Source organism: Gavialis gangeticus, unplaced genomic scaffold, assembly GCF_001723915.1.
Source record: "Gavialis gangeticus isolate Ggan-Ray unplaced genomic scaffold, GavGan_comp1, whole genome shotgun sequence".
Lineage (NCBI taxonomy): Eukaryota > Metazoa > Chordata > Crocodylia > Gavialidae > Gavialis > Gavialis gangeticus.
In genome coordinates, this window is record NW_017729034.1 from 66,444,954 (window position 1) to 66,454,796 (window position 9,843).

A 9,843-nucleotide genomic window follows, 5' to 3' on the forward strand; every position below is an offset into this window, starting at 1 on the left:
CCAATGGACATTTGAGGGTATTTCTGAAGCATGTCAGTGGTCTCAATTCTATTCCGAATGGTTAAATGCACCTGTCATACAACCCAGTCAAATAGTCCCATTTACGTCAGTTGGGACTTCTCTCCTGGACAACGCTGCTTTGTTGGTAGGAGTTTATAGAATAGTCTCAGCAGACCAGGCTCCAATGTGAATGGGTAAACAAGTCTGAGTTACCCACGCTAACCTAGAGGTCATTATCACTCCAGCGCTTAGTAAAGCTGCAGTGTGGGAAACCTTGCATTTGTGCTGTGCAGTTTGTAGCTGATTTGTCAGTGGGGGGAAATGAATAGAGGAGATTACATTGGAGGATTTTTCCATCACTGAGGATAAATCTGTCTTGGAGCTGCAGGTGTGAATGCATCACATGTAGACATAACCAAACCAGTTTTTACCAGCTCTTTGAGGAATGGATTCCATAGGATTTTGTGTGAAAGAAGCAAATGTTACCAATACAGTAGTATAAAATACTTCAACAGGCTACCAGTAGCTGTGATCTGTTTCATGGAATTTGTGGGAATAATTGATTTAAGACACTGTAGACTGTCAACAGCTAGAACTGTGTGATTATTTTGCAGACTTGAAATTCCTGCTGAGCAACAATTTACATCAACAAACTAATTTTTTTTGGAGTGTTAACAAACTGATCTATTAATTTATGTGAGCATTTAAAACTACTGAATGCAAATTTGTTCAGTGCGTGAATACTCATTTCACTCTTAGGAGGTGGAACATTGTTCACTCAAGTTTATCATAATAATATTGAGAAGACTATTGCATTATTCATGATTGTTTAAATGCAGGTGTTGCTGCTTGCATATAGCCTAGGTCTGTCAAAGGCCAGGCATCAAAGGGTTTTTCCCACCTCTGCCATCTACATTAGGATAAAACCCTTCAGATCTTCCCACTGCTGCTGGTATCTGTGCATGAACAAGGCAGCTGGTCTTGTCTGAAATTCTGTTCTGTCTGCTTTTCATATCTGATTGGTGTTGATTGGATGGGGAAAGGCTAAAGTTAGCCTAATGTACCAGTCAAAATGAGGCAACCAAAGACACTCCAGTTGATTGTTCGAAGATGATACTTCCCAAAGGATGTTCACCTATCTCACTACATTTATTCATTCATGATAATTTATAGATTAAGCTAGCAGTTAAGGCCAGAAAGGACCAAAGATTAATCTCCTTTTGTATATAAATTTTATACAACACAGTGAGCTTAACAATTTGTGTTTGGTTAAAACACGTTTGAAAAGGCCTCTGGTCTTCATGCAAAGGCTTTAAGTGCTGAAGAATCCATCACTTGCCTTGATGGTTTGTTCTAGTATTTAATCTCTCACACTTATATAAAAGTTTTGCCTTCTTTCTAGTGTTAATTTATCTGATTTCAGCTTCCAGCTACTGGTTCTTGCTATACCTTTCTCAGATAGATTAAGGACTCCTTAATATTCAGTGTTTTCAAAGAAATAAAGGGATGACTGTAACTTTAGAAGATCATTTAGCTCATCCCCAACCAGAATGTACATCTTCCATCTACTTACTAAACCTATAAAGAGATTTGAACTCATCGCCATTATTTGAGGTAACAGCTGAAGTCCAAGTCCAGTGACAAGAGGGTAACTCTCAACCCTAGTACTTATAAATTACAATAGTCAACTTCTTCATATTGCTTTTAATAAATTAAAATACGTTCCTATATTTTTCATAAGCTAAATACCCGGACTCCTCAAGGCTCTTACTAAGGCATTTTATTCAGCCCTTGAATAGTTTTAGTGGCTTTTTTCTGTACTCCACCCATTTGTTCACTATTTTGTTTCATATGGGCATGCTAGAACCATAGGGTGCCTGTACACGAGCACAGAGGCTGCTCCAACACACTGTAACTACAGATTAATCGAATCTGCAGGAGCATGGTAATTAGTGCACTCCAGCAGCCTCTTGTGTCTCATGTATCAGCATCCCTGCACTTCAAAATGTTAGCAGGGGTGCTTGAACTAAAGCTTGTTCAATGAGCTTTAGTTCAAGCACCTCCACTGCCTTTTTGAAGCGTGGGGACACTGATACACAAAATACTGCAGCACTTCAATTACAGCAGCTCTTGGAGCTGCTCTAATTAAAGCATTGCCCCCCACCCCCCGATCATGTGTAGAAGTGCCCATAGGCAGTATTCTACTCTTGGTCTACCAATGCTGTTTATCAGAGTAAAATCACCTCCCTACTCTTACTCTTCTGTGTAGACCTACCAGGATCACATTGCCCCTATTCATCGCAGCATCACTGTGGGAGCCATGTACTTGTCCACTAGGACTCTGGATCCCCTTCATCATTATTGGACAAATTCATGGAGGAAAAGTCCATCAGTAAGTACTGAACATGGTAGATGGGGGTGCAGCCTCTGAAAAAAAAACCTTACACTTCTGAATGCTGGAAGCTGCAATGGCAGAGAAGCAAGGGGTGGAAAATTCTGGAAAATCCCATGTTTACCCTCCCCCACGCAGCATTTATTCTCTGCCACTGTGAGAGACAGGATACTGGGCTAGATGGACCTATGGTCTGACCAAATAAATGACAGTTCTTGTATTCTTATATTAATGACTTCATGATTCCCTTCTTTTAAGGGTCTTTACAACCAGTAGGATCTCTTTTGATCCTGAGGTATTTTAAAACTCCTGTTGTCTGCCATCTTGTGAGCCAAGATATTTTCTTTATGTTTTTAGTTTCCCATTTCAATTCTCTATATTTCATGAATTGTAATTTGTATCAGCCCATTCCCATTACCTATTTCCCATTTTTCCTATATGTTATACTATGAAAGACTGTATCATATCATATCATATCTTATCATATCATATCATATCATATCATGGACAGCTGCTGCCTTCACTTTTCCATTGACCTAGAATAGGCCTTTAGTTAAAGTGGTCACCTTTCCGACCAGTCAAAACAATATTATTTGATTATCTAACAAGTTTCTTAAAGAACTCCCAGTTTTTATGCTGATTTTTCTATCTAAATTTTTCCTCCATGTCAATTTCACTATAATTTTTTCAGCTTTGGAAAATTAGCCCTCTTAATACATTCTGGGTGCATCTACATGTGCCAATTTAAGGTGCTTTAGCTCAATTTAAGGCACATTGAGGGCATGCATCTATACATGCACACTCTTAAAATGCCTTAAAATGGCAATTTTAGGCTATTTGCACCTAAATTAGGTATCTGCAAAAGTAGGTATCAAATTTAGGTACAAATATCTAAAGCACATTAATGCACATGTAGACCTGTTAAGGTGCATTAACACTGTGTGAGGATGGACTGACTTGGGACTAACTTTTGTCCCATGTCAGTCCGCGCACATGGTATTAATGTGCTTTAACTTGTGCATGTGGAGATGTAAACCTAAATGGCCTTAATACACATTAAACTAATATGCATTAAATTTAGGCACACCTAAATGCATGTGTCAACACGTTCTCCATATGTATAATGGGTTTATATTGCTTTTACTTTGCCCATTTTATATGTAATCAGGTTATAATCACTGATCTGTAGATAACCACCAATTTCCACTCAAGTGACTAATTTAAATGTATTCATCAAAGCCAAATCCAAAATAAAGTTACTTCAGATTAGGTACAGGGACTCTTGTGTTCAAATTACTACCCATAAATTTTAGAAGCTTTAATGATAGTTTAGTTCTGACTTTATGGTTCCTTCACCCTGTCTTTCCCTAATTAAAGACCACTTAGCACTATTTTTCTTTCCATGAATTATTGACAGTTACTTAAGGAGTAACACATCCTATTCTCAGCTGATTTGGTGGTCTGTAACAGACCCCAGTGGCATAACCTAATAGGAATACTGAGCATGTTGGTCTATGTGCTTTCAAGATTTTACATTTATGACTAATCAGTAACTCTAAAAAAAGTTACATTTAATAATATAACAGAATTCTTAATATAAAGTGCCACTTCCATATCTTTAACCTTCTCTATCCTTTCTAAACAGGCTATGCTTAGAGATTTGAACATTACAGTTATGGGAAAATGTTCCACAATCAGTAGCATAACTGGGGGTAAACGAGAGCACCCCGGGTGCCAAGTTAGAAGGGGCTAACTAGAATTGCACCCCCACTCCTGTGGAATCCACATGCTGGCAGCATACCCATGTAGGGAACTCCAGAAAAGTCCCTGGCTGCTGCTGCTTTAAAAAACAACTGCTGGGGCAGGTAAAGTATGTACAGTGGTAGTGGCACCAGCAGCTTAGCCAAAGACTATTTAGAAGTTTCTGGCATGGGCAAGACTGCTGCATCTCTGCTTTTGGAACCCACATGGTCCCTCTACTCGCAGAACCCACTCCCTCCCCACATTATTTAGATTCTTGGCACTGATATGCACACAGTTGGAACAATTGTCTTCCCATCACATTTTTGTCATACCAGTTCAGATTCTTTGTGAAATACCAAGTTTGAGTTTGTACTGCACTTACCTTCTTTATAACCTCTCTTTGCATTCTCACTGCTACACCATTCATTCATACAGTTCCCTCTCCCACTGGAATGTGGTGCAACATGTCCATTGAAACCAATTTCAAACCCACTGCATAACCAACAGTTGACTTTTCAGTACCTTCTTCTTTCTATTAGTAATAGGACCAGAAATAGGATTTTTCTCTTCCTTGGCTCTCTCCCAAGACCCTTGAAGTGTTTTATACTCTGTGTAGTTCCACCAGAACCACATCATTGGTTCCAGTATCTATAATCACCTGTAGTGCTATGTCAAAAAAATTCATAATCCCCTCCAGTTTTGTGGATACATCTTATACTTTAACTCCAGGAAACCATCACAGCCTCTTGTTGTCCTTGTATCTTTGGCTGCATTCCCTATACATTTTTACCTGGAGTGTCAATGACCATCACTTGACTTCATAAGATGGCTGAAGGATCTGACTTAATTGCTGCTTGTTTCTGACCACATGGACTTCCCACCAGGCATGTTCCTGTAGGTTCCTCAGTAATTATCAAAGCAAGCACCAGAAAATTATTTTGTACTTCTAACTAGGTTGAATGTTTCCTGGTTTTATTTCGCTTCTTGATCTCAGATTGCCAGTCTCCTCTCCTGCTTTGGTTTCTATTTTCCAGTTCCCTGATCATAGACCCTTCCCCTAGTATATGTAGCAACCATTTCTGAAGCTGATTGTCCAAGAAGTCTTCCTTTTCTTGGACCCCGCATTTCTAGACCATGTATGTTCTTTTTCTGTATGTCCACCACCTTACAGTTCATAAACCAAAAATATTTGGTGTCCTTTGGTATAGCAGCCATCTGGTAAAGAGCCATACCTGAATGAATGGAACCATGGTCCTTCTCCAAATTTCTTCTAGTATTCTCCTATTAGTCAAGCCTGAGCATGTACTCAGAAGACAGTCTTCTGGCAATTGACCTTCAGGTCTCACAGCTTAGTTCTGCCCTCTCACTCAGAGAGTTATTAATCAAACACAGGGCCTAATCCAAGAGTGATGGGTTTGAACCTTATGATCCTCACAGAAATATACACTAAGAGACTTCTTTAAGTAGATCTATTCAAGCATATGGAGATAAAAACCAATAACAGACTTTGACAGGGGGTCATCCTGGGGCCGAGATCTCATGTTAGTCTACCCACCTGCCTATATGGAGCAATCTGCCCAGTCTTTTCTGCCACAACTTTGCTGGTATAATTTACTGGTGGTAAATGCAGGAGACTGCTCATTACATGCCTCAACGCCAAGGGGTGCTATCCATGGCTCCTTACCTTCCCTACACCATGGCCCATGCCTCACAGATGGCATCCAGATATTTATTACAGCCCGGCTTGAAGCTGGGTCGGACTCAGTCCTCTGTTAGGACTGTAGCACATTGCCCTACATGGGCCACACACATACTGCCCCCTCTCACTGGGGCCTCTCACAATCTGCCTTCTCTCACAGGACCTCTTGCACTCATGCCTACTGCTGGGTCACTCTCAAACTGCCCTGCTCCCCTTTGGAGAGGCTCCTATAGGCCCTCAGGCTTAACTCCCACTCTATGGCCAACCAGTGTACAACATTTTGGGCCTCTCCCACAACCCTCATCTGCACCCAGTCAGGCAATTCTCCCAACAGAGGGACAACTCTGCCCTTGGCCCTTCACTGGGCACCTTCACGCAAAACATACACTCAGCCTGTTATGGGGGCTGGCCCATGTGCTGCCCTTCAGGCAGTGTATTCAGCCCTAATCAGCATAACCCTGGTGCTGCCCTTCAGACTGACCCTTCAGCCCTACTCAGCACCAGAATGGCACAAACCTTCAGGCCACCACGGAGAACCCTACTCTTTGAGGGCCACACAATTGCCCCCTCTCTGTGGCCACATGCCTGCACCCTCTTTGGGGCCACCAGGGTCTTACACCTCTGTGGGGCACAGATGGCCGTAGCTCTGCCTGGCCTCCACTCCTCCGAGGTCTTACATTCCCTGGGGCTCAGGTGGCCACAGCCATGCCTGGCCCTCTAACCCACAGTGTTGTGGAGGCTGGGGTTATTGAGGTGCCTCTATTCACTTTCACTGGGGAGGTGAAGAGTCGTGGTATTTCATGGGGGCTGTCCCACCATGGACAGTCCCTCCAGACCTCCCTTCCCCAGCAGAGTGCAATGTCAGGTAATGCCCAGGACCAGAAGCCTCCAACCATCCTCATAGCTCCTGCCCTTACCAAGGATGTTCCATGCAGCAGCTCAGCCAGATGCTGCTGTTCCCTCAGCTGCAAGCAACACACTGCTTTCTCTACCAGGCTTGCCTTTGTTTGAAAATGGCTACCTTAATCAGGCACCTGCTGGCTGCCTACTCCACCCCTTAAAGTGGCAGACACCAAAGGTGCACTGTCATACAGACAAACACACAACCCACCAAGTTTCTCTACATCTGAGCACAAGGTCAGCAGCTGCACCTTCCAAAGCTCCCATTAGCCACATGTGCTCACTTGTGCATAATCAGTAATTGTTCATGGTAGTGCATATGGAGTATTTAGGATCCTTTGGAGGAGTTGTTTTGAAGATTAGGTGCCAACATTCTAAGTTTCAACTGCTTCTATGGACTTTGTGGACGTGGTTACTACATCAGTCCATCTCAAGACTCTAAGATTCATTTTGGGTGTGAAAATAAGTTTCAGGAAGGAAGTGGATATAGACATTCTGGGCACATCTACATGAGATGGTACTATGCAGTGGTTACTGTGCATTTATTTAGTACTTGTATGATCAAGTACTAAATAAATGCACAGTAACCAGAGTTACTACACAGTAGTCCTGGCAAATGCCTTTTGTGACACTGCTGCACAGTAGCCTAATAATACTGAACAGTAGTGTATTAGCACTGTTAGTACTGTGACATGCTACTGCACAGTATCATTCTGCTACTACAGTTAGCATCCCATGTAGGAGCACCCTATCTGGTCTTTTTCTGTACACGGGTGAATATTACCTTCTCTATATATTAACTATAAGAAAAATAATTGTATTGGGAACAAGTTAAACAAGGAGAAGAATTTTTTTTTCATAAATACTAAGTATCCAAAGATTGAGACATCAAACCAGATACATGAGTCTAAAACCTAGACAATTTAGAGAAAGAATTTGTCCATTTAATGAACAGCAGGGCAAATGCAAAGAAATATGACAATTTTACTTGAGAACTTATAACTACTCATATTTTTATGCTAGTATTGTCTTTGTGTAAATGTGGTGTCTCTTATGAGGTGCCATACTTTTATATGTATGCTTTATTCCTGTTATGTTTTGGAAATAAACAGGGAGGAAAAATGGAGAGTACTGTAATACTGAATTCACGTGACACCTCAGCAATAATATGTCACAAACTTTACAAAAAGTCTTTAAAATGTAAAATCCACACACAAATGTCACTGACAGAACTTCATAGAGCTTTAAAACTAGAACTCTGAACTGCAACCAATCATTCATTGACAAGACCAAACCTTTTGGATTGAGGCAAAGCTCCCAAATACAGAAAGTTTAATGATCTTGGCCTTTATAAGAAAACTCCAATGTACACTAAATACATTCTAATGGCCATAATTAATTTAAAGGAGAATAAATCACTGGGCAAATAATTTATGTGCCTTAAGAATCATAAAAATAGCAATTAACAAGCAAACAGGAAGCTGCCAAGTTGACAATTTTATGACACAAAGTAGGACTGGAAAAATGAAATACTTCTTCATTGAAGTTAGCGGCAAAACTTCCACTGACTTTGGCAGGAGCTGGATTTCATTTAGAATCTGCACTCCTTCTACAAAGCAATGGAAATAAAGTTTCAAGATTCTAGAAAGATAAGACCTACATCTGGGGTGAGAGATGATGCCCGGTTAAGGTAACAGTTTATAACTTTACTGAACAATAACAAATAATGTGCTTTTAAAAAGTAGCCTTTTTTTTTAACAAGTTTTTTTTATAGAACCATATTGAAATGTCCTGGTTTGTTGCAATCATGTTTTCATCACCAGTTGTTCTCAAGTATAGTAGAATTTGCTTATATTATCTTGCTTAATAATTACTGTCAGCTGAGGATGCCGTAGGGAGCACATGGTGCCCCTGGTATCCCCCGACCCTTGAGGCGGCAGCAGCAGTGGCAGCAGCAGCAGTGATTGGCAGATAAGAGACAGCTGCAGCAATGAGAAGATTTGCCTGGGAAATTTGAACTCGCGTTAATCAGGCCAGCCAGAGTAGTCAGCTGAGGACACCGGAGGGAACACACGGTGCTCCCAGTATCCTCCGACCCTTGAGGCAACGGCGGCAGCAGCAGCAGCAGCAGCAACAGCGATTGGCAACTAAGAGACAGCTGTGGCAATGAGAAGGTAAGCCAGGGGAAGGGAATGAGTGGGACCGGGTGTTGGCGATTGGGCAGGGGACTCTTTCCCCACCTGACCCTATTTAGCTGCACTGGGTGGGAGCTGTACTCCCGAACCGCATGAACAGGGAGCGCAAACAGGCACGCTCTTTAGGGGTCCACTGGAGTTTATGTCGGGGTTCGTGCAGGGAGGCGCACGAGAGAAGCCGCAGGCAGCAGAAGAGCCAATGGCAGCAGCAGCAGCAGCAGTCATCTCCAGGTAAGGGCGTGGGGGTGAGAGCATGGGAGTTGTCACGCGGAGTGCAGCCAGGGCTCCTGCCCCACAGCTGCCTCCTGGCCTGGGGACTGGAGAGGCTTCCACGCAGATGGGGCCACTTGCCTGGGGGGGCTGCCTGGCTTGGTCCCTGGGGCTGGGGGGGACACAGAGGCAGGGGCTTCTCTCACCTGTCCCACCTGTGCCAAGATTGTGGCGCTGGAGGGGCAGGTGAGAGAGCTCCAGGCGGAAGTGAGTGGGCTGCGGGGGATCAGGGCCGTGGAGGACGAGATTGACGGGTACTTTCTCTCTCTGCAGGGCCCATCCCCTCGGGCTGTCACCACCCAGGAGTCTGCAGGAGGTGAATGGAGGACAGTCACCTCCAGGGCCAGGCAGTGTTGCAGGCGGTGCATAGTTGCGTCAACTGTCACCCCAGTACAACTGGGGAACAGGTATGCGGCCCTGGCAGCACTGGAGGAGACTGGGCATGAGGAAGAAGGAAGGGAGGAAGCCATGCCCTCATCCAGCAAGCCATCATCCGTACCAACTGAGCATCATCCAGTGACCCAGAGGAAGAGACGTCGGGTCATCGTCATAAGGGACTCCGTCCTCAGAGGAACGGAGGGACCTATCCACCATGCAGACCCCAAGGTGAGAGAAGTGTACTGTCTCCCAGGAGCCAAGATTCG